Genomic DNA, 26,737 nt, shown 5'->3' with positions numbered 1-26,737 from the left:
TCACTAGGGTATTGGAAATCTAACACATACAAGAGGTACATCAGGCAAGATAAATAAGGTACTTGTTACATTTTCTTTCTACATTTTACACCCTATGGCAGTGACCCAAGGCCCATCGTTTTTAGCGGGACATGAAGGGATTTTTCCTATTTTCTCCTAGGATCAAGGCCTGATTAGTGGTGGCCTCCGAGGTTTCATGGGTTTTTACCTTGGGTCAACACTCCTTTTCTGCTATATATTCCTTCTCTAGTTGCAAAAATTAACCTATTGCTTACAAGTTATTGATGTTTTAAGGCTTAGTTTAATTGTATTTTTATATATATATATATATATATATATATATATATATATATATTCCCCTGTACTATAACGAGATAATAGAGGTAGATCAACACCCAAGTTTATATATAATTTTTCAGCTACATAAAGGCCCCAAGCGTATAACAACCTTTTAATCTTGGCTGTATCATACCACTGTGTTATATCTCTAGAATACAAGACACTCTCAAGAAATGTCTGGGTATTATATGTGTGTGTAACTGAATGATAAACACAATTAATAGGTCCAAATATACATAGAAAAATAAGACAATCATTTCAGATTCGATAAGAATAAATTATTTATTGTAACAATATCAATAGTGGATAATTTGTGACTAAGTTACAATCTTTATCACAATACCAGACATTATCATATCCGACTCTACTGAAGGGTTCGTTCACCATTTTAGTCCTTTTCATTTCTTTTCTTGCCTTTCTTAATTTTTAAGCAATTTCGGCTGTCAATGGACCTGTATAGCAAAATCAAGGAAACAGATTATGAGATGTAGAATTTTTAATTAGAATAAATATTAAAATTTACTTTAGAACTGTTTGTGGACGGGAGTGCTGCATTTATCAACTTTACTTTGTGCTTCTTAGCACATTTTTTGGACCACTATTTATATTTAAGTTGCGTAATCCCCACCCCCCCCCTCCCCCACACACACTTTGTGGCAATGCAGTATTACAATATTTGCCCAAGGACGAGTCTTATCTCTTGAGCGGACTTCCTCTCCCCCCTTACTTTAAAGTTAGGCAAACGAAGGGATGGTCATACCTTTATGAATAGCTGCAGGCTGGGGGCCTCTTTATTGTAAGCAACGTGGGAGAGCGAATAAAGAGGGGCACACTAATTAGACCAGCAAGCAGTAATGACATACTGAGCATCCTTGTTTGAAAGGAGTACCCTCTGTAATGTCGCCACTCTGGGTAACCTGCACATACAGGGAGATTGGAAAAAATCTTTTTCTTTGTCCAGATTAGGGAGATTCCCTACCCTCACATTGTCACTGCTCTTTGCCTAGAGGGCGCATATGTGCGCTCTTTGTGACGCTGCGGCGTGTGTGTACATGTGACCTAATGACACTGCAGCACTAAAAGATAACCCACCAATCAGGGTTTGCAGTGATTATTGTCACTATTATTGTTGTTTAATTCTAAAGTTACACAAATAATTTTACCTTGTCGCGTTCTCTTGGGGCTCGTCCTGGCAGTTTTGGGCTATATTTTTAGTGCAAGTCCCACTAGGCCTTAGCAGCCAGGGATGTTATGTATAATTCCATCCAAAACTAGAAATTCTATTTCGTAAGGAATTTCATGAGTAAACCCAGTCAGAAGGGAAGCGTGACAGCCCATGCAGGACTCCCCTGGTTCTTGCTGACCCGGGTGTATATTTACTAATCTGCGGGTTTGAGAAAGTGGAGATGTTGCCTATAGCAACCAATCAGATTCTAGTTATCATTTATTTAGATTCTACAAAATGACAACTAGAATCTAGTTGGTTGCTATAGGCAACATCTCCTCACTGTTTCAAACCCGCAGTTTAGTAAATACATCACCCGGTCCTTTTTCCAGATGTGGGTGTTCCTGCTAGATCAGTGTTGGCTAACCTGTGACAATCCAGGTGTTGTGAAACTACAACTCCCAGCATGCTTTGCCAATATATAGCAGCTTATTGCTGGAAGGGTATGCTGGGACTTGTAGTTTCACAACACCTGGAGTGTCAGAGGTTAGCCAACACTGTGCTAGATTGTGTGGTCACTGTACCCACACATGAATCCCCCCCCACCTCATCTATGATAACCAGAGAAGAGGGAACTGCACAAAAGAATCATACTGTAACCATAGCAACAAGTAACATTCTAGATGTCATTTATCTAGTACAGGTGGGAAAATGAGAGCAGATCTCTGATTGATTGCTGTAGTTGTTCTGCCCAGTGACTTGTGCACCAGTGTTCATAAATATCACCATTGTACCTGAACAGTAAATAGTCGTTAATACTCTTTTTGCAATAAGGACTGAATTAGAATCCCATACGTAACACACTTCTGCTGCATTAATATAATTCAATTACTAATATTTTATAGATGGTAAAGTTTTGTTCCCACATCACAACTTTGTAAAGACGTTTAACGCATTATCAGATACTGATCTGTTTCTACTGCATGCAGTACCGACATGGCCATGACATGATGGGGGCGTGGCCATGTAGCGATGGGGGGCGTGGTCACAACTTTAAAAGCGCTAGTGATGTTGCCGTGCCCCCATCATGTCATAGCCACGCCCCCTGTCCCAACGCCGCCTACCCAAATAATGGGTGGTATGTAATAAAACATTAGCTATTAGTATGACTATTATAGTCTAACACTACTATAGGAGTACAATTACATTTAGTAGCTCCCACCACTTCCAGTAAACATCATCATATTAATTATTTAGTTAAAGTTACTGTACGGTAGATGTTACAATGGACTTTGATTACTGTACCTGTATCTGTGCCGGAGCGGACACAGCTGACGATTAATCGCACCAGGCTTCTTACTGCCGATCTTATGATGTCCCACAGCCTCTGCCAGGTGATCTGTCTCCTGCTACTTCCTTCATCCCGTCCCTCCATCTCATCACACTTGCCACCATTGTACCCATCATCTTCATTAAGGTCTATTTCAACCCAAACTTCTAATGGTCTGGAGATCCCCGGTAACTCTGTATTCGCCATGCTCAGAGCCGGATTTAAACCTCATGGGGCCCTAGGCAAGATATCGGTTTGGGCTCCCCCCCCCTTCACACACACAGTGGCCCCTCACACACACACAGTGGCCCCTCACACACACACACACACAGTGGCCCCTCACACACACATAATACACGCACGCAGTGGCCCCTCACACACGCATAATACACGGACGCAGTGGGGACACACACACACATAATACACGGATGCAGTGGGGACACACACACACATAATACACGGACGCAGTGGGGACACACACACATAATACACGGACGCAGTGGACACACACACACACAATACTAGGACGCAGTGGGGATACACACGCACAATAGCAGGACGCAGTGGACACACACGCACAATACCAGGACACAGTGGGGACACACACGCACAATAACAGGACGCAGTGGGGACACACACGCACAATACCAGGACGTAGTGGGGACACACACACACTTAATATACTACCCCACCCCTCCCCCAACTTACCTTTTTCCTTGTAGGAGCTGTGGAGCAGTGCCGTAACTAGACATTTCAGTGCCCTGGGCGAGACAGGGCATTGGTGCCCCCCATCTTAATAGGAGTAACGTTTGTCGAGTGGGTGTGGCCACCCTAATGTAGGGGTTGTGTCTAGCATTTTTCCTTCTATGTCTGTAACTGATATTCTTGAAAGTTGTAAAGAAGCCCAACAAAGGTAAAAAAACTTGTATCTATAAGAAAACCCGTACACACTACAATATATTATATATATATGTATATATATATATATATATATATATATATATATATATACATACATACACAAAAACTAATAATCCCTCTCCCAGTGTAATTATGTGATATATATGAGGATATAACTTATGGTACCTCTCTCAGTGATGTGTTGCAAATGAAAAGACTGTCCACCCACTGTGCCCTGAGAGTGATCAGGTGGCGTGTTTCTCCGTCTCTAGTCGTTGCACCTGCTACTGGTCTGGGGCACAGCGGTAAGCCGTTCTAGAGAGGCGTTCCAAAAAAAATGGCTTAAAACAAAAATAAAAATAATATAGCAATCCCAGACATTGTAGCCTTTTCATATATATATATATTACTCTCACAATCCCAAGCAAAATGTACAAACAACACTCTTGGCAGAGTGAAAGGTGTTGGTATATTTGGAGAGACAACTGATTTGATGGCGATATCAGCTATAGATTTTTCTGCATATTAAAATAATAGTTAACAGACTCCTCCTAAGCTGGTGACTATGTTCTCATTCCAGTGTCTTGGCCATGTGAAGATGTGTGCTCTCTGATTTTAAAGATGTCCTGACAGAAATAAATAAAATAACTCCTTGTATTCTTTTTAAATGTTGAAATCTATAAATTGCAAAGGCGGATAGATGCTTGGTAGTACAGGGAGAGGAAACAGTAGCAGAAAGAAGTAATAATGCCACTGTATAGGTCATTGGTATAGCCTCATCTAGAATACTGTGTTCAGTTCTGGAGGCCATATCTCCAGAAGGATATAAATACATTAGAGACTGTGCAACGATGGGCAACTAAAATGGTGCATGGCCTACAGTACAAAACTTACCGGAAAGACTCAAAGATCTTAATATGTATAGTTTGGAGCAGAGAAGAGAAAGGGGGACATGATAGAAACGTTCAAATATATCAAGGGTTTGAACAAGGTACAAGAGGGAAACATTCTTCAAAGGAAGAGAAGTATTAGAACACAAGGACATGTACTGAGACTGGAGGGAAGTAGGTTCAGAGGAGATGTGAGGAAAATTTACATCACAGAAAGGGTAGTGGATAAATGGAATAGCCTCCCATCAGAGGTGGTAGAGGCTAATACAGTATAGCAATTTCTACATGCTTGGGATAGACATAAGGATATTCTTAAAAAGAAACAAGAATTAAATAGGTTTGAGGTTACCATAGGTTAAAAAAGGTGGTTCTTATCTGCCGTCAAATTCTATGTTTCTATGGAGAGATGCTAGCACGGTGTAGGATATTAAATGATTTGGTTTGCCGGGAATATAAAATGTGGGGGAAAAAGCACAGACTGCATTATTAAAGTGACTTTCATTTGTTTTCCAGATTTTGCATATGTGACTGTGGACAATTTATTACTTCATATTTACCTTTTCATCTTCTCTTCTATACTGCTGTATTCTTCGTCATTATCCTTCTTCTGTATACTGCTGTCTGAAGACAGTTCTTTTCTACCTTCCCGGTCCAGCCACCCCTGTGCTGTAGCTCCTTGCTCTTCACGACTCCTCTAAATCCACTAGCAACGTTGTGAAATCAGGAGCTGGGTAGTGGGCACCATTTTGGAAGCACTGGGCCGCCGGGCGCCTAGCATTGATAATCTATAGTCTGTGGTCACAGACCCAGGGCAAAGAGGCAAGTAGCAGGCAGCAGCTGCACCCACTTAGCACCGCCCGCACTGTCCTAGTTATGGCTCTGCTCCACAGTACTGAAATCAACAAAACCTTGCCAACTCTCCACATTACAGCAACTGGCTATACCAACGTCACCTTGTACCAGTACAACCCATGTCCCCACCCTGCCCCAATGCCAGTCTTGTCCCCACAATACACCAATGCTACCCCTCTACACCAATGCCAGCCCTATCCTCATACTACACCAATGCCAGCACTGGCCCCACACTTCACCCCCCCTACCCACACTGCACCAATTCCACCCCCCCTACCCACACTACACCAATGTCACCCCCCTACCCACACTAAACTATTGTCACCCCCTCTACCAACACTACACCAATAACAGCCCTGTTCCCACACTGAACCAATGTCAGCCATACTGATGCAGGGGGGAGAGGAGGAGATTTCACTTGCATAGGAGTGAAGAGGGGAGGGCAGACAGAAACTTTCACACACAAAGGGGAGGGAAGGGGAGGGACAGAGGCTGACTGACACACAGAGGGAAAGGGGAAAGACGATCTCACAAGCAGAGCAGGAAATGGGAGGATACAGAAGCTGTCACACTCAGGGATTTGTTTAAAAGACAGAAAATATACGTTTGGACATAGCTCCGCCCACTTTTCGGAAAGCTCCGCCCCTCCAAACGCCGTGAATGCCGAAGCTGTCACACACAGATATAGTGTGAGTCTGAGGGAAGAGAGACTGTCCCAGGTAGAGGATAGCAGAGAGAGGCTCACATACTTAGTGTGCGGAGTCTCCGAAGTCCAGCCTTATAGAGAGCATGGGTTCCCCGGCAGCCTGCAGTCACAGAGCCAGGCACAGAGGCAAGTAGCGGGCGGCTACTGCGCCCCCTTGGGCTTGCGCCCTGGGCAACGGCACCGCCCGCACCTGCCTAGTTACGGCTCTGCTGTGGAGTATTCATCCCCTTCACACATGGGACGGCACTTGTGATGTAGTGCATGTCCCATGTGACACACAGCAGGCCACACAGAGGAGGGAGGAGACCAGCCACCACACTAGCCCCATGTGGCCCCTCCCCCGACTCAAGGCACCCGACCCCCCTCCCCCGATTTTGCTCCTGTCCCCCCCAACTGTGCCCCCCGAGAGCCGCTAGGCCCTAGGCAGGTGCCTAGGTTGCCTAGCGGTAAATCCGGCTCTGGCCATGCTGGTAAATAAGTCTACTCTCACGTCCCCCATGATTATCTTCCAGCCACTGAAAGTGAAGTCTGACTCCAAGATCAACGATCAAGAACTGAATGATCAGTAAACTCACCCAGTGCCGATGTATGATGTCACAAAGCCCAGAAGCAGAAGGACATCTGAGTGATTGTGACATCACACTACATCTTCAGGGGTCAAAATGATTGGATGTCAGTTTTAGCAAGCGTTTTATTTTTAAATAAAACTTAAAAAAAGTGTGGTAATAGATAGTGGACTACAATGTCTTATGTTTCCTTGGCTGTCAGAGGAGCTTTGACTCATAAGTGAAATCATCTATATTTTGCTCGCTGCATGTTGCCATATTTCTGAGAAAGGTTTTCCCACTGTACAACTGAATAGATACATTAGTGTGGAACCAGAAATGTATGTTGCAACTAACCTTTTTATTTTTTAAATAAATGTAACCAGTACAACTGTCAGTAATAGCTATCCATGTCTATATGCACAGGTCACACATTTATCTATATGTTCACTATAACCCCCTATTGTCACGTGCTGATTAGGGTGGAATAATATACCAGATCTGTATGGAAAGTGACTTGTAGAGAAATATTGGTGAGGGAATTAAGAAAATAATACTAAACCTAATGTCAGGGGTGTAGTTCAACTTTAGATGTTAAAGATGCAGGAAAGAATTCTGTAGTAGATAATTTTTATTTGAGATGGAGAATTTGGTTTGATCCAACAATGTACGAGCCCTGTAGACTCACAGTAGATGGAATGTGAAGAAGCTAATCAGCAAGGATTGAGAAACGTGACAGTGGCCTTATAAATGGATCTTATAGTCACTGTGCCCTCATACCCCCATGTCAGGGCGTGGGAATATCATTCTATATAAGTGGGGTATATCCACAATTAATGAGCTACATTGATACATTGTATCAGTCTATTGCACCGAGGGATCGTGCTAATGCGATTGACCTTGGAATTCCCCTTACGGCTGAATGATAAAACTGGACATATTTTGAGCATTCGTCATATTGGTTTAAGCTAGAGATGAGCGGGTCCGGAATTAGAAAATCAGAACCCTCCCGAACAGTGCCCATCCGAGCCCGGATCCGAGCACTGTTCGGGGGTTCCCGCCGATCACAAACCTCAGAACGAGGCAAAACCTAGTCATCACGCCGTCGGATCTCGCGAGATCGGACGGCGTGATGACGACTCCTGAGATCCGCAGCACTTGTACATCCAGTTGAACATCCAGTTTGAATGTGGACAGCTTTATTAAGCAGTGACAACCATATGGGTGGCGTGCGTCAGCCGGTGACATCTATTGTGAGTAATTACAGTACAGGTGCCTAGCATACAAGGTAGAATGATGGCAATGTGAAAAACATTTTTATAATGGCATAATAATTGTATGTTTTTTATCTCTTGATCCGTGGAACTTGTTTGTGACTGACACATGTATCTAGCAACATACCGATTGCTGAAAGACTTGATCCCCCGCAGATTGTTTGATAGTGAGCTTTTTCTCATCTACAAACTGGATTCTCTGGATGATATTTCTTTTTACCTAGGTAGTGCATTATCTCCCACATACAGATATGCAGAAAATAAAGATCCCTGTGAAACTAAATGCACAGACATATGTGTCAATTAACATTTTTAGATGAATTTCATTAAGGTCAGAGGACCTAATGTATTAATCTGTTAGGCACTTCAGAGATTGCCATAGAAAAGCATCACATGTCCCAGTGTTAGCTGCCAATTTCCATTTTAACCCCTCCAGCAATTTGATTTCACATTTAGATATTAATTAAGGGTGTGCACTGGGCACTTTTAGTGTTTTGTGTTTTGGGTTCTGATTAGCTTGAGGTTTTGGGTTCTGATTTGTTTTGCCAAAACACCTGACGAAAGGTTTTGGTTCAGATTTAGGGTTTTGGGTTCTGATTTATTTTTAAAAAAGCATAAAAAGTTCTAAAATCAATTTTTTTGTTTGTTTTTCACTCCTACGCTATTATTAACCTCAATAACATTCAATAACAATCATTTCTACAAATTTCCAGTGTATTTGGAACACCTCACACTTCACAATATTGTTTTTAGTCCAAATCGTTGGACCGAGGTAGCTTTCTGGACTGCGTAGTGGAGTGGCCCTGATACCCAATTTGGTAACGGGGCCACAATAAAAAAACATAAACTGGTCTCAATTCCACTGCACAGCTATCTGGACAGCGTAGTGTAGTGGCCCCGGTACCCAATTTGGTACCGGGGCCACAATAAAAAAACATAAACTGGTCTCAATTCCAATGCACATCTATCTGGACTGTGTAGTGTAGTGGCCCCGGTACCCAATTTGGTACCGGGGCCACAATAAAAAAACATAAACTGGTCTCAATTCCACTGCACAGCTATCTGGACTGCATAGTGTAGTGGCCCCGGTACCCAATTTGGTACCGGGGCCACAATAAAAAAACATAAACTGGTCTCAATTCCACTGCACAGCTATCTGGACTGCGTAGTGGAGTGGCCCCGGTACCCAATTTGGTACCGGGGCCACAATATAAAACCCTCAACTGGTCTGAATACCACTGCACAGATGGCGGACACCGGATGCACGTCTAACACCAACATAGCAGTTAAGGCCGCCGTTATTTTTTTTTGGAGCTACAAAAAAAAAAACGTAGCAATACAAATGGCAGTTCCTCTTTTTTGGAAATACAGAAAGAAAGAAAGTAGTAATAGAAATGGCGGTTCCTCTTTTTTTGAAATACAGAAAGAAAGAAAGTAGTAATAGAAATGACAGTTACTCTTTTTGGGAACTACATATAGAATGAAAATATAAATAGAAATGGCAGTTCCTCTTTTTTGAACTACACAAAAAATGAACATAGTAATAGAAATGGCAGTTCCTCTTTTTGGGAACTACATATAGAATGAAAATATAAATAGAAGTGGCAGTTCCTCTTTTTGGGAACTACATATACAATTAAAGTATTAAATATAAGTGGCAGTTCCTCTTTTTGGGAACTACATATACAATTAAAGTTTTCAAAAGAAGTGGCAGTTCCTCTTTATGGGAACTACAAATACAATTAAAGTATTCAATAGAAGTGGCAGTTCCTCTTTTTGGGAACTACATATACAATTAAAGTATTCAATAGAAGTGGCAGTTCCTCTTTTTGGGAACTACATATACAATTAAAGTATTCAATAGGAGTGGCAGTTCCTCTTTTTGGGAACTACATATACAATTAAAGTATTAAATAGAAGTGGCAGTTCCTCTTTTTGGGAACTACATATACAATTAAAGTATTCAATAGAAGTGGCAGTTCCTCTTTTTGGGAACTACATATACAATAAAAGTATTCAATAGAAGTAGCGGTTCCTCTTTTTGGGAACTACATATACAATTAAAGTATTCAATAGAAGTGGCAGTTCCTCTTTTTAGGAACTACATATACAATTAAAGTATTAAATAGAAGTGGCAGTTCCTCTTTTTGGGAACTACATATACAATTAAAGTATTAAAAACTGTGGCTGAAGTGATTGGTTTGTTTGGGCCCCCACACAAAAAAAGCTATTCATCTCTCCCTGTACAAACTAAACTGGCTCTACTGAGGCAAGATGTCGTCCTCATCCTCATCCTCTAATTCCTGGCCCCCTTCAGTTTGTACTTCCTCATCCTCACACATTATCAATTCGTCCCCGCTGGACTCCACAACCACAGGTCTCTCTGTATTATCTGGAGGGCACTGCTGTGCTTGATTGAGGACTTGATAATTCATTTTTATGAACATCATTTTTTCAACGTTCTGCGGAAGCAACCTCCTTCGCCGTTCACTGACCAGGTTCCCAGCTGCACTAAAAACTCTTTCGGAGTAAACACTGGAGGGGGGACAACTCAGGTAAAATAGAGCCAGTTTGTACAGGGGCTTCCAAACTGCCTTTTTTTCCTGCCAGTAACAATATGGACTGTCTGACATGTCTATTTGGATGGTGTCAGCAAAGTAATCCTCCACCATTTTTTCAATTGTTACAGCATCAAATGCAGCGAGAGTAGACATGTCTGCAATGGTTGGCAGTTCTTTCAGTCCGGAACAGATGTTCTCAGCATCCCCGCCAGCGGGTCTTTGAGGAAAACTGAACTTTTTCCTCGCAGCCACAGGTGAGGAAGAAACTGATGGAGGAGCTGGTGGTCTTCTTCAGAGGACAATTTCCTGACCAGCAGGTCTTCGCACCGCTGTAGACTTGTGTCCGCCGGAAACAGAGACACAACATACGCTTTAAACCGAGGATCCAGCATGGTGGCCAGAATGTATTCCTCTGACTTTAAAAGAGTGACCACCCTCGGATCCTGGCAAAGCGTACGAAGGGCTTCATCCACAAGAGCTACATGTTTTGTTGAATCGCAATGGTTTACCAGCTCCTCCCTTACTTTCTCCAGCTGCTTCTGCAAAAGCCTGATCAGGGGAATCACCTGACTAAAGCTGGCAGTGTAGGAACTGACTTCTCGTGTGGCAAGTTCAAACGGCTGCAGAACCTTGCACAACATGGAAATCAGTCTCCAGTGTGCTTGACTCAGGCGCATCCCCACTCCTTTTCCTATGTCGTAGGTGGCTGTGTAGGCTTGAATGGCCTTTTGCTGCTCCTCCATCCTCTGCAGCATATAGAGGGTGGAGTTCCAGTGCGTCACAACCTCTTGTTTGAGGTGATGGCAGGGCAGGTTCAGACTTTTTTGATGTAGCTCGAGTCTGCGGTAGGCACTGGCAGAATGCCTAAAGTGTCCAGCAATTTTGCGGGCCACCGCAAGCATCTCCTGCACACCCCTGTCACTCTTCAGGTAATGCTGCACCACCAAATTAATGGTGTGGGCAAAACATGGGACATGCTGGAAATTGCCCATATGTAATGCCCGCACAATGTTACTGGCGTTGTCTGACACCACAAATCCCCAGGAGAGTCTAAGTGGGGTAAGCCACTGTGAGATGATTTCCCTCAGTTTCTCTAAGAGGTTCTCAGCGTTGTGCCTCTTATTAAAACCTGTGATACACAATGTTGCCTGCCTTGGCACGAGCAGCCGTTGTGGAGATGCTGCTACTGATGCAGCTGCTGCTGTTGCTGCGGAAGGCGATGCATCTACCCAGTGGGCTGTCACAGTCATATAGTCCTTCGTTTGCCCTGAACCACTTGTCCACATGTCCGTGGTTAAGTCGACAGTGGGTACAACCGCATTTTTAAGAGCACTGAGGACACTTGTTCGTACTTCACTGTACATCTTTGGTATCGCCTACCTAGTGAAGTGGAATCTCGACGGGATTTGGTAGCGGGGACACAATACCTCCATCAACCGTCTAAATCCCACTCCACTGATGGTGGACACCGGACGCACATCTAACACCAACATTGCTGTTATTGACGCAGTTATCCGCTTTGCCATAGGATGACTAGTGTCGTACTTGGTGCTCATGGCAAACGATTGTTGGACGGTCAACTGTTTGGTGAAAGACGTAGCGGTCTTGCGACTTCCCCTCTGGGAAGATGACCGACTACCAGCAGCAACAGCAGCAGCGGCAGTAGTAGGCGTACCGCTGCAGGATTCCTCAGATGAATCCCGTATTGAAGAGGACTCATTCTGGCTGGTGACATGGCCTGCAGGACTAAATCTGATGGAGATCGTGGAGGAAGTTGACGAGGAGGGTGTTGGTGGTTTGTATCCAACAGGACCAAGGGATTTAGGTGTCCCTGGACTGATGACGGTACTAACCCCAGTTCCTGAACTAATCACTGAACTATGAAGGTTATTCAGGTGACGTATAAGGGAGGATGTCCCTAGGTGGGCAAGATCCTTACCCCTGCTTATTTGAGCTTTACATAAGCTACATATGGCCATACATTTGTTATCCGGATAGGGGTAAAAATAACTCCAGACAGAAGAGGTGCATTTCTTGGTCTTCTGACCAGGCATGACGATGGGCTTTTTCATCCCATGGACATCCACTTTTTTCCCCCCTGGTGCCTCATTTAAAATAACCACGTCAGCATCCTCCTCATCAAGTTCCTCCACAACGCCAGCTACATCAATAGCCTCCTTGACACCTTGATTATCCAAATCTGGATCTACACTGTGGGTCATCCTTCCAGCATATGCAGAGGGTGTGCTGCAAATGGTGGATGGAGTCACCTCTTCCCGTACAGTGATGGGAAGGTCAGGCTTCGCAACCACCAACACCCTTGGACTCGCCTTGGGGATTTGTGATGTCATCTGTTTAGAAGGCAGAGTTGTTTGCTGTTTTGTTGCTGACAGCATAACTCTTTTAAATTTTTTGGAGGGGGGGGAGGAGGAGGGCTTAGATCCTTGGGTGAAGCTGAACCACTAGTCCTGAACACGGGCCAGGGCCTAAGCCGTTCCTTGCCACTCCATGTCGTAAAGGGCATATTGGCAAGTTTACGTTTCTCCTCAGATGTTTTCAATTTTCTTTTTTTACTAATTGTAGTGAACTTTTGCTTTTTGGATTTTACATGCCCTCTACTAGGAGATTGGGCATCGGCCTTGGCAGACGACGTTCATGGCATTTCATCGTCTATGTCATGACTAGTGGCAGCAGCTTCAGCATTAGGAGGAAGTGGGTCTTGGTCTTTCCCTACTTTATCCCCCAAATTTTGGTACTTCATTATTGCAGCACATGTTGTATTACAGTACTATTTTTTAAATACTGCAAGAACAGTGAACAATATTTAATAGATTGCAGTATTAATGTTAATGGACTGCAATAATTTTTTTTAGACTTTTTAGAATATTTTTTAATATTTTTTTTAAAAGGATTTTTGTCGAATTATAATTTTTTGGGAAGATTTTTTAATACTTTTAAAATAAAGATGCACTTAGCAAAACAAAGCACAGGACAAAAACACCGCTGGACTCAGCAAGGACAGAGCACTGGACTGATGCACCACTGAACTCAGCAAGGACAGAGCACTGGACTGATGCACCACTGGACTCAGCAGGACAGACCACTGGCAAAAGCACCACTGAGGCAGAACCCTAAAATCGGAACTGTCCTGTTGAAATGAGGACATTTGGGAGGTATGGTCTTCTTGAAGCATGTGAAGTCTATTTAACCAAGATCGCGGAGGTACATGTACTGCCACAATCCGTTCTTCAAAATCAATAAAAAATAAAATGCTTTATTTTTTTAATAAATACATATTTTTCACATGGTAATAGAAAAATAATATATTTAAGAAAAATATTTTTTTACTTTTTTTTAAATGCATTTCTTCTATTTTAATTTTATCCTCCCCTCCCAGGAATTGGAACTGAAAGCCCAAGGGTTAACCATTGAAAATATCTAGTACCATGAAGCAGAATTAAGGGTGTATAGACGGGTCCCCCAGTAGTGTGCCTTGTACACATCATGAAGGGAAGTGGATGTCTTTTTAGGAAAGCTGAATATGGTGTTTGTAGGAGATCACATTTGTGTGTAACCCGTGTGTACGTCAATGGCTGCTTGCTTGAGTGGTCTATCTGAGGTCTAATTAACCGGAGACCTCTATTTGCCCAATCAGTGAAGGATTGATTGCGTCAGCATTGTGAAGTTATATATTTCCTAGCAAGGACAGCAGGAGGATATAATAGATAACAACAAGATATCTGACTAATCGTATGCCACGTTCACCACATGGATTAGTATAGAGCCTTTTAAAATTGTTTCACTAAATTAATTTTTGTGGCGGTCAAGAGAGTTAGTTTTGTACTAAAAAGAAAGTTTGTTTTCCTGGCATATATTAGCCCAGATGTCACATACATGTAGTCAGTCACATATGTAACTTAGCTGGGCAGCATCATTATAATGCAACGTGTTTAGAAGATTGGTGCCTACAATGGATTTTTATTGTTGTAGCGCAATTATGTAATTAACATTTCTGTACCGTATTAGTCGTCAGTGAGGCGATGTCCGGCGGCAGTTCAGGACTTATTGAATCTGCCCCTTGGATTTTTTTTTTCACATGACAATCATGAGAAGAGTAAGCAAATGGTGACCATAGCCCTTTAAAGTGGCTACAACACACCGCATGGGGGAATGGCAGACTTTTGTGGTGGAGCCTGGCCCTTCAAGTTTATGACCAAGGAAAGGACTCCAGCAATGCGGTCGGATTGTCTCGGCAGGAAGAGCAGGATCCCCAGGGTCACCTCCAGTAACCACAAGAGACTGCGGGACCAGGGACCAAATCGTGGGGAGATGGCCTGCTGGTAGCCCGCATGGACAAGGGGAGGAAGAGTATGGCTGGGTCACTTATAGATAATTTATTGTATAATATTTATTTATATTAGTGGTGCGCAGCTTAGGGTAGATGCCAGGTGATTTGGTTACCCAGCTGTTAGAGGATCTCAGAGAGCCATAGATCAAGAGATCAAGCATGCAAACAGTGAGAGGATCAATGCTAGAATCAATTATATTGATATTAGGCACCACCGGTGATGTGACCTAGTAAAACGGGATGTGATTGTGTTTATATATGGTGGCAATAACAAGACGGTAGTAGATGACCAAGACCCAAGCTGGAAGTTTAAGAACAATGATTATTCATATGCTTATTGTTACATATACTGTACTACATGTGTTTTAAGTTGTTGATGATCTAAAAATAAAATTAATGAGACCTAGGACAGGAAAGTAGAAAGTGACGGTGAGCGAGATGTGTGTTGTTGCAGTGTAAGGAGTATCCGGTAAGATCTCTGATTGGCTGGCAAGCGTGAGAGGGGGCGCCGTGACGCCATAGTGGCTGAAATACACTAATCATGTCATTCATACCTGTCTCCGCCGTGGATCTGGTAGAGTGCCTGCTCTTTTGGGAGTACAGAGAGTAGCCTAGTATACTCTATGCCATGTACCCCAGTATAAAGACAAACAGAAGTGGTACTGCGCAGCGATCTCTGTTAAAGTAGCCTTTGATAAATAAGGAGAAGCACACATTTTCCCTGAAGATAGGGTTTTTCTCTACTTAATAAATAGACCCGTGAACATAATTCCATTTACAGCTAAGATAAGATACCTCTCTAACAGCGATGTACTGGTACACACAACTTAATGCCAAAAAGAATAATTTTAGAAGGAGGCTGTGACAAATACTTTGCATCCTCTTTCACCCCTCCCTAAGAATACATTAGTATTACAGTATTCTGTATGAAATGTAAGCTCTTTAGACTAGAGACCACTATCATTATAAATTCTTCCTTAGCACGTTGTTTTTTGCCATTGAGACATTACTTAGTTCTAGAACAGATGTATCTGCCACACTATATTTCATAGCAGGGGGTGCATCATTTCTTATACTACATGTGTGGTAGATTTATTACAAAGAAAGTTTAAAAAAATAGAATTTTAATGACCTTTGTGCTAAGTTATGGTTTGGTACACTTATTATTTTTATTTGATGATGTATTTTCTTATTTTAATGAGAGAATGGAGGTCGAGGGTGATACTGGGATGAGATCACAGATTTGTCTAAATGGGGTAAATTTGAATGTGAAAGATGGTAGCGAAGGAGAGAAGATGTAAGTATTGTACAAATGTAGTATATGGACACATGTGAAGTATATTATCGTTGTCAGTCTCTGGCATGGATGAGGAAAGTTCTAATGCTGCTACTGTACTGGAATAAGTTTTTATCTTAGATGATCAGCAAAGGTTGGCAAAAATAGAGATTACAGCTGTTTATACAAGTAGTCACATCACTCATATATGACATTTGTATATCTTGTTTATGTTTAGTGTGCGGTAGTAGTAGTTTTTGTAACCTTATGCTTGGGCTGGGTGAGAACAGTGTCTCCTATAGACCAAACCAACATATACTATGACTGCACCTTAAATACTATATTACTGTTACGAGCCGCGGCAGTACTCACAGCCACTGCAACTCGCTTCCAGGGCCCTCTGGCGTCCCGGCCGTCACCTTGACAACCAGGACATCACTTCTTCAGGGCCGCGTCCCGGCAATGTAGAAAGCCGGGCACACGCGCGCGCCATAGGTTACACTTAATAAGTTCCAGCCTGTGGGCTGAATTAGGTTCATTAGGCTGCCTGTGTGTGTATTTCAGGGACAAGTCCTGATTGGTTGCTCTAAGTATTTAGGGCTTAGCCTCCCTGACGGTTATAGCGTGTCTATCCTAGTCTGCTGACCTGCTCCTGTTTCCTTCCCCTTTCCTGTGGATACTCTGTTTGACCTCCCGTGTATGACCCCTGCTTGGATTATTTGGACTCTGCCTGTTTTGCTCGTGACCCTGATACTTCTTGCCTATACCTTGGACTTTGCTACCATGTCTGTGACCCCGACCCCTGGCGTGTTTATCGATTACCCTGCTTGCCTGTGACCCTTGACCTTGGCTATCGATTTGACTACCCGCTGCCTTCTACTAGTCTCCTGGCCCATCACTGTGGTCCTGCATTACCAACCCACACTACACTTGGAGCTAAGTCCTGGGGGCATCCGAGTACTGGTGAGCGCATCAAGCTCTAAGGGAAAGGCGGCTGCTATATGCGAAGATCTTCGTCATCTAGTTCTGTGGGTTGATGATCAGTGCCAGCAGCCTAACATTATTACCGACCATACTGAATTTCCAGAGACAGAATGTGGAATGGATGAAAGCGGAACCAACTTGTCTCCAGCCCAAGGTCTGGCTGGTCATATTCAGACGCTGTCACAGATGGTTCAGGGATTGTCCCAGCATTTGTCCGCTCAAGAAAAAGCCTCAAGGACCACACATGCCACTTCAGGTCCCACCTGTGAATCCAAGTTGAATCTTCCGGACCGGTTCTCCGGAAATAAAGCTCTACTTTCGGCTGAGACCTCGGTCTTCTGGTTCAGAACAACAGAGAGTCGGGATTGTCATCTCCCTCCTTCAGGGTGACCCTCAGCCTTGGGCCGTCTCCCTGCCTCAGACGAGTCCTACCATGCAGTCGGTGGAAGCCTTCTTTAATGCATTAGGTCTGCTATACGATGACCCGGATCGAGTGGTCTCCGCTGAGGCTCATCTACGGGCCTTAAAGCAAGGCCGGCGTTCGGCAGAAGAATACTGCTCTGAATTCCGCAGATGGTCGTCTGACAGTGAATGGAATGATCCAGCGTTACGCTGCCAGTTTCGTCTAGGACTGTCAGAGCAGATTAAAGATTCACTTGTGTAGTATCCTTCCCCCACCTCGTTGGAGAGCCTTATGCAACTCACCATTAAAATTGACAGGAGAATTAAGGAGAGGAAGACAGAGAAAGAGGCATCTTCCTTTTCGTCTGCATTTATCCCCGTTCCCATGGATGTTGAGGAGCCTATGCAGTTAGGGGCGTATTGCCTCTCTCCTGAGGAAAGAGACAGAAGACGGTCACAAGGTCTATGTCTCTATTGTGGTACTAAGGGCCACTTCTCCCGCTCCTATCCTAACAAACTGGGAAAAGAGCATACCTAGGGAACGAGGGGAAAGTCCACCTCGGTCTGCAAATTGTTGTCCTGATTCCCGCACAAGTCACTCCCGGTGCCAGTTCCGTGGCCCTGTCTGCCTTCATTGATAGTGGAGCTGCAGGCAACTTCCTCGACATCGGGTTTGCCCGCTCTGCTGGGATTCCGACTGTGAAGCTCAAATCTGCCATTACTGTCTGTGGCTTAGATGGGAGTCCATTGCCTGGTGGCAAGATTATCTGGTAGACCCCGCTACTGCAGTTAACCATAGGAGCTCTCCATTCAGAGTCCATGACCTTCTTCCTTATCGACTGTCCTTTGGTTCCATTGATTCTGGCCATTCTTGGCTTTTCCGTCATATCCCTGTTGTGGAGTGGGTGAAAGGAGAAATTATCCAGTGGAGCTCTTATTGTACACAGTCTTGCTTAACTATGCCTCTGCGAATCATTCAGTCAATTCCTGAGCAGCTTCCCTCACAATATCATGAGTTCTGGGATATGTTCTCTAAAAAGGCTGCTGACGCTTTACCACCTCACAGTGACTTTGACTGTGCTATTGAGCTTATTCCTGGTTCCAAGTTACCCAAAGGACGTTTGTACTCTCTTTCTGGTCTGGAGACCAAATCCATGCAGGAATATATTGATGAGAACTTAGAGAAAGGTTTCAACAGGCCACGTAAATCTCCATTAGGAGCTGGATGCTTCTTCGTATCCAAAAAAGATGGAGGACTAAGACCCTGTATCGACTATCGAGGACTGAATCTCATTACAGTCAAGAACACCTATCCCCTTCCTCTCATCTCCGTATTATTCGATCATTTAAGAGGCGCTACAGTCTTCACTAAAATCGATCTTTGTGGAGCATATAACCTCATCCGTATCAAAGAAGGAGATGAATGGAAGACGGCGTTCAATACACATTTTGGCCACTATGAATATCTGGTCATGCCGTTTGGTCTTAGCAACGCCCCTGCTGTGTTCCAGGATCTGATTAACAAAGTTCTTCGGGGGGTGCTTGACTATTTTGTGGTTGTCTATTTAGACGATATCCTCATATATTCTAAGTCGTTATCTATACATCGGTCTCACTTCAAACAGGTTCAACAGAAATTATGGGAACACCACCTTTACGCCAAACTAGAAAAATGTGAGTTTCAGGTGCAGAAGGTATCATTCCTGGGTTACGTAATCTCTTCTGAGGGATTCTCCATTGATCCAACCAAGGTCCAAACTATCCTGGATTGGGTGCAACCTAATAATCTCAAGGCGGGGCAGAGGTTCCTGGGATTCGCCAATTATTATAGAAGGTTCATTCGTGGCTTTGCTGATATTGTGGCTCCTATTGTCGCCCTGACCCGCAAAGGAATGGATTCCGCATTTGAAACTTTAAAGAAAGCTTGTGTATCCGCTCAGGTCCTTAGACACCCAGATCCCGAAGTTCCGTTTGTTCTTGAAGTCGATGCCGCCGACGTCGGTGCTGGTACCATCTTATCTCAAAAGGACCCTCATACTCACCGCTTGCATCCATGTGCCTACTTTTCCCGTAAGTTCTCTTCAGCAGAAGCCAACTATGTTGTGGGTAACCGGGAACTATTGGCAATCAAATGGGCCTTTGAGGAGTGGCAGCATTGGCTGGAAGGCGCTACACATCTAATTTCTGTTATAACGGATCACAAGAATTTACAATACATACAGTCGGCCAAACGCCTGAATCCCAGACAGGCCCGTTGGTCACTATTCTTCACCCGTTTCAATTTTGTGATCACCTACCGACCAGGTTCTAAAAATGTCCAAGCAGATGCTCTATCTATAAGCTTCTTGGCACATCATGTTCCAGTTACAGATCCTGAGCCTATCATTCCCTCCTCCATAATCCATGCTGGGTTAACCCAAGACCTGAGCATCACGCTCCAAAGGTTTCAAAGTTTAGCTCTTGCTAATACTCCGGAAGGTTGTTTGTTTGTCCCAGTTCATTTAAGGAAGGCGGTCCTTGCAGAAGCTAATGACAGTAAGACTGCTGGACATCCTGGTATTCATAAAACTTCGGAAATCCTCTCCTGTACGGTATGGTGGTCATCATTGTCTGCTGACGTCAAAAGTTATGTCCTCTCTTGCGAGGGTTGTGCCGGGAGTAAAGTCCCCAGGAATCGTCCTGTAGGTCAGTTGGTTCCATTGCCCATTCCTGCAAAACCCTGGACACACTTGTCCATGGACTTTATAGTTGATCTGCCACTCTCTGCAGGACACAACACCATATGGGTCGTGGTAGACCGATTCAGCAAAATGTCACACTTCATACCGTTAACCAGGCTTCCTAGTGCTCGAGATTTGGCTATCCTGTTCATTCAGCATATATTCTGTCTCCATAGACTTCCTACTGACATCGTGTCTGATCGTGGTTCCTAATTTATTGCACAATTCTGGAAATCCTTTTGTACCCTTCTTGGAATCAAGATTAGTCTTTTGTCTGCATACCACCCTCAATCTAATGGACAAACTGAGAGGGTCAACCAGTCCTTAGAGCAGTTTTTACGATGTTACACACTCAACTGGTCCTCCTTGTTACCCTGGGCAGAATTCGACTATAACAATTCATGTCATTCATCTACTCAAATCTCTCCATTCTACTGTAATTTTGGTTTTCATCCCAGATTCAATTCCTTGTATTCTCTCAAATCCGCTGGTATTCCGGAAATTTGTTCCAGTCATCGTTGAGTGCAGTCATTGTTGAGACGAGCCTCATTTTTTGCAAAAAAAAATTCGGATCACCACCATACCACCTGCAAAGTGGGACAGAAAGTGTAGCTTTTGTCGAAGTCATATAATTCGATGAACGAAAGTATATTGGTTAATATTGTTTTATTGGTCGATAACACTCTGTATGCCACGCTACACATGTAATACTGCGATCGCACAGTAAAATACGCACGTACACACTCGCATTACAACATTTAGTTATATATATAATTCATATTCATATTGGTTCTGTTACACAGTAATTTATGAGCAGATAGTATTTAGTTTATTATTAGTTTATATATTATGATTATATGTACACTTCAGTGTTATTTAAGGTTCAGGTTATAGGAAATGTGTCATGTCTGATATCATATTAACCCCATTTACATCAGCAGCTGTCTGGTACATTCGGCGAAGAGATCGCACATTGCATACTCTAGTTATTGATGTTAGGGAATAAACTTTTAATATGATGCAGACTATAAAATGCTAATGGACTGGTTGTAAATGGAGTCTTGGCGGGAAGAACGGATCACATCCCCTGGAGAGATGACCCCCACCTTTGGATTCTTTAGTTTGAACTAGCCTATGCCCTGTTTACCCTGGACCCACCTGAAGTCTTGACCTATAGAAGCAAGCCACATCATCTGCATTGTTCTCTCTGTAACACTGAATGTATATATAATCATAGCTGTGCTCCCAGTAGCTTCAGTCTTCTCTGACCATAGTTTTCAAGGGTGAACTACTGGCTACTGGTACCTGTGGGAGCGCAGCGAAGCGAATGCAAGCACAGTGGCATGTATGTATCTTTTGGTATTGGCTGTACTGTACTGTATTATATTATAATCATGTATTGAAGTGTTAAATATTTACATCTGCTAAAATAAATCACTTTGTGTGTTGGAAACACAATAAAATCGCCTATGCAATGCTTATTTGAAAATGATAAAATTACTTTAATAATTTGGGGGCTCTGAGTTTGGAGGTTACGTTATCGGCAGGTATGCAACGCTTACGGTTTTCTGTTCCTCAACAAAGGGTGGATTGATGGACGTGTCTCATACGGGAAAGAACGCAATGTGTTCAAGACCTTTGGTTCACTCTGTGTTGCGAAACCGATGTCCGTTGTTGCATAATCTGAAGGAAGGCTAACTTAAATCTAGGGACAAGAAAGAAAAATGTTTCTTTTTATTGTCGTTTTGCATTTTAAAAGGTATTGCATTGCATAGCGTATATGTACTTCCTGTTTAGTGTGTATGAACTTCCGGCATTGTTGCCGCATGTTTCAACGGTCGTGTTCATAGTCAGTTATATATGTATAGTATAATCAATTGTTAAAGCCTCTGAAAAAAACTATTACCATTGTTTGGAAAATCTATTTTCTGTACATAAAACAAAAGGTTGTGTGTGTATATGTGAATGTTATACATAAAGACAAAAGTATACTGGTAACGGAATATAGGTTTTTGTATGCGCGCTCAATACTAATCACGATGCTTACTGATAAATAGTAAGTCTGCATCCTGTCCGCACAACAGCAGTTCTCAATGAGATGGCGGACAGAGATGGTATAGAGATCTTTGAGTGGTGCGATTCGACTGCATGGTAAGGCCATGATTGAGTATTGGGAAGCCAGCTGTGAACAGTTGAAAACTGATAACGCTTTGGTTCAGGTGTGTCTGACGGGGCATGGTTAAAAAAGGTAACCTGACAACAAAGGTTCTGTTCTAAGGGTGAGCAGGATATAAAGAGACCTTTGTGTGAAGTGGTGTTCTGTTCTAACAAGGAACAGGTGATAAAGAGACACCACAGAGTATACATGGCAGGTATACTCGAAGCGAAAATAACAGGTTTTCGCTGCATTCCCAATAGTAATCGCAAAGATTACTGATAGTTAGTATCTGTAATCGGTGCGATCGGACCACATGGTTGATTTAGTGCAGCCGTGATTGCGACTTGGGAGATGTGGGAGGAAATACGCTGCAACCACTGATATTCTTGATTGATATTGGTTGCTAACAGTGGAAAAGTCCTCAAACTAGGAAAGGCATTGATATTTTAAGGGGACGTACCTGTTGAAATCGTCCAGGGCCAAGAAGACATGGCCAGTTGTGTGCTGCTTAATGAATGGCCGGTTGGTTCAGCAAAGTATGTTATGTATAATAAATACGGTGCGTATGCAACAGCATACTGCGACAAATGGGTCAAGATGACCCGGGAGAGTGTGAAACTTTTCCCAAACATAGGTAGTTTTGACTCAAATGTGTTAATAATGTTAGAGATAAAGTACGGTTGATTAAATCAACAAAAACGAGAATTGAACATGATGACTGTTTAAAATTGTGGCAACAAAAAGGGTACATGTGGCAAGGGAGAGCGTGTTCAACGGAAGTAGGCGTGGCGCAAATCGTGCACACAACGGAAGTGAGCATTGCAAAGCATGGAGAACTGAGCGCGTGCGCGCCCTCGCTGCCAAATGCGGTTGGGGTGGTAGGTACAGCCAATACCAAAAATGTTAAAAATTTAATGAGTAAGTTGTATGATGTCTTAAGTAATGTTTTAGAAGAAGAAGATGTACCCACAGTCATTTCAGCCATTGCCCATGCCAGTAACATACACGGACAAGGAAAGGGAACGGTTCCACCAGCAGGGGCAGCGGCTGAAATTGGTGAGAATAATGTAAAGGTTATCAAAGGGGGAGACATTCATTGTACTGCAACAGTGATTCCAACAACTAGTTCAGAACATAGTGATTTGGTAGACTTACATCCTGTCCGCACAACAGCAGTTCCCAATAGGAAAGCGGACAGAGATGGTGTAGTTCCCATGAAACATGTAGCAATGTATTTTCCATGGACTAAGACGGAACTATTTACAATTATGTCTGATTTCCCTGATCCTAGAAAAGATTTGGCCAAGTGTCAGAAATTTATTAGACATTTAGGTAATGCACATGAGCCTACTAATAAGATTGGTGAGTGGTGTTTAGAGCTTGTCTTCCTCTCGATACTGATATACTAAAGTTCATTAAGGATTGTAGGTTGGAGAAGGATAAATCCTTAACTGAGGATGTCAATCAGGATAATATTGGATGTATAATCACACAGTTGGCCATATATTTTCCAGTGACAGTGGAATGGGGAAAAATATTCACTATCAATCAAAAAGGTAATGAGATTACAACTAATTATTTTTCTAGGGCTCTAGCGGCCTTGATTAAGTACACAGGGATATCAGATATAAGGGAAAATCCACATCATAGGGAGGTAGTTGTTGCAGTACAAATGGACGGTCTCCAGAAGGATCTAAGGACCTGGATACAAACCTCTTTTCCTAATTGGAGAGGTCTCACGGTAAATGAAATTAGAGAACATGCTGTAGAACATGATAAAAATAAATGTAAAAAGGAAAAAGCGCAGAGTGATAGGCTAAGGGACGAAAGAAACAGAAATCTTTGAAGTGATTTAAATGTCTTAAGAAGGGATATTTGAGGAGAGATTGCAAAGAAAATATTAGAGCGAAAGTTAGGAAATTAGGACCAGGCAAGGCAAATAATAATCAATGGTAAGTATTAATGTGCAAGTTTAGAAAAAAACTGATTTAAAAAAAGTAATCTTTGTTGATTTTGCTTGTTTGTTTTATGTTGTCACATGCTTGCTTTTCTGATCGCTGGCCAATGATAAAGAATGAAAATGTTTGTTTTGTTTGTTGTTTAAAGATAATTATCTTGTTTTTTCTTCTCACAGATAAGGGTACGCAGAAGAATATAGACTTTGGGCTAGATTTACTAAGCTGCGGGTTTGAAAAAGTGGGGATGTTGCCTATAGCAACCAATCAGATTCTAGCTGCATTTTGTAGAAGGTACTAAATAAATGAAAGCTAAAATCTGATTGGTTGCTATAGGCAACATCTCCACTTTTTCAAACCCGCAGCTTAGTAAATCTAGCCCTTTGTGTTTAAAGGGGTGGTATAGAGAAATAGAAAGATTACTCTTGAAAGACTAATTAACAATGGATCATTGGAACACTCTTTGTTTTAGGCTGCAGTGACTCATGATAATTTGTTTGGCTGAGAATCATTATCCAAACATGAAGTATGTACATGCTTTGCTCCAAAATATCGTTTTATGTATCTCAGATGAGTCATCAAGAGTTCATTTTTACATTTCTCTGTCATAAGTCAGGAAGTCTGTTGCAAAGGTATGTAGTCAATGTGATACTGAGTTCTTAATGAACAAATGACGGATGACACTGTATTGCATGGTTGATGTAAGACCCCCTAGTCAAGTATGGGGAGGGGGTCATAGTTTAGCAAATAGCTAAGGGGATTAGTGGAATGAATACAGCCAGTTTCCCAAAGAGTCCAATCCAGCTGTCATTTTTGCTGTAAAAATCTCCCTTTCTGCATGTATGTTTGTTTTCAAACCCTTGTATTCAAATCTTTGTATTCTTATTATTCATTGCTTTCTTATTTCTCATTCTTTACATCTATGCTAGTATCTCTCTATCTCTCTCTCTCTCTCTCTCTCTCTCTCTCTCTCTCTCTCTCTCTTTGCTCTTGTATAGATACGAAAAAACATAGGCACAGTCTCATTAATGGGGCTAAAACATTTTTTTACATAAGACGAACGCAGGGATATACACGCTAGATTAACATGAGTTACAGAAACAGTTAGGGGTTTGGTGTTATGTGTATAGAAGCTGCTGATGTTAAGCAAAGAGTCTTTGTGTGGAAAAATGATTCATGTTTTTATTTAGAATGCATATCTGCTTTTTGCCTCCTGTACAAAGTGTGCCTTTATATTTATGCACAAAGGGTGGAGAGATTGCTAGAAGTTAGGCATACAGATATGCATCTCTGTATAGAACATTGGAGTAGGATTTTTGCCACAAGATATGACATAATGTGAAACCCTAGAAAATGTAGAATTGTCGTGTTTTATATTTTTTACTGTTAAACTGACATGTACTGGATACTGTTATATTTGAAGAAAGTGTTATAGAAATAGACCCCTTTGCCTTTCCCACTTAGTCAAGTAGCTGAATGTGAGGTACTGAGAATGGCATGTGAGTTGACAGAGGGAAAATTGATTGATATTGGTCTTCAGCATTTTTCTAGTCTAGGGGGCGACGTTGAGTTGACTGAAAAATCTTTTTATAGCAATACCAGCACATGAGTAGGACACTACATAGAGGACTTTACACAGTGACCCAGTTAGCAACTGAAGTAGATGCTAGTAAAGTCCACACTTACAAACACGACCATACACGGCTGTCACACCAGGGCGAACATAGCTGTCAAATAGACAGCAGGGTTTTATGTGACAGCTGACAAATCTATGTTTTATTTTGTTTTTCATTGTATTGTTTTGTTTTAAAATGTGAACACACACACACACATGCACACAATACACATATTGGTTAATACATGAAGATTTGTGTTACCTGAAGAATAAACTGTCTGGAAGGTGAAGAGATGTGGTTAGGAGTCTGGCGGACCCTGGAGAGATGGACAAGGTAGACCAGTAGCTCCCAGAGTGTATCTTCCAGACCCAGCGGAGGCAGCACATGGTCTGGCTCAGCTGGGTACAGAAGGTATGTGCAAGCTGGTAAGAGTATATTGGGGTGCACAGACGTTTTTTCTCAAGCTAGTAGGACGGCAACGTCCTATCTTGATTAAGAGAATGTCAGGAAAATGATACCAATAGAGCCATTCCATATCCCTCCTGCAGATGGGTTTTTCTCCAGGTAAAACAAATCCACGTCATCCAATTACCACCATGCAGGATCCTCAAGTATACACTGGTGTACCAATGAAATATGTCTAGGTAAAGGTGTATTTAAATGTTTCTAATGTATTATTGTGTCATACTCAAAGCTTTTGTTATTCACTGTGATAG

General features: G+C 42.6%; 1 long non-coding RNA gene across 1 annotated transcript; it reads right to left on the bottom strand.

The window, feature by feature from the left end:
• Positions 1-602: 602 nt before the first annotated feature.
• On the bottom strand, positions 603-3,770 carry LOC142160373 (uncharacterized). Its single transcript, XR_012693188.1, has 2 exons — positions 2,810-3,770; positions 603-791 (listed from the first exon to the last, which is right to left on the bottom strand). It is a non-coding gene; the product is annotated as an uncharacterized LOC142160373 (long non-coding RNA).
• Positions 3,771-26,737: the final 22,967 nt, after the last annotated feature.

Source organism: Mixophyes fleayi, chromosome 6 (assembly GCF_038048845.1).
Source record: "Mixophyes fleayi isolate aMixFle1 chromosome 6, aMixFle1.hap1, whole genome shotgun sequence".
NCBI classification, from domain to species: domain Eukaryota; kingdom Metazoa; phylum Chordata; class Amphibia; order Anura; family Limnodynastidae; genus Mixophyes; species Mixophyes fleayi.
The sequence above is the reverse complement of the archived record's forward strand: the minus strand, read 5'-3'. Positions and strand labels throughout refer to the sequence as shown.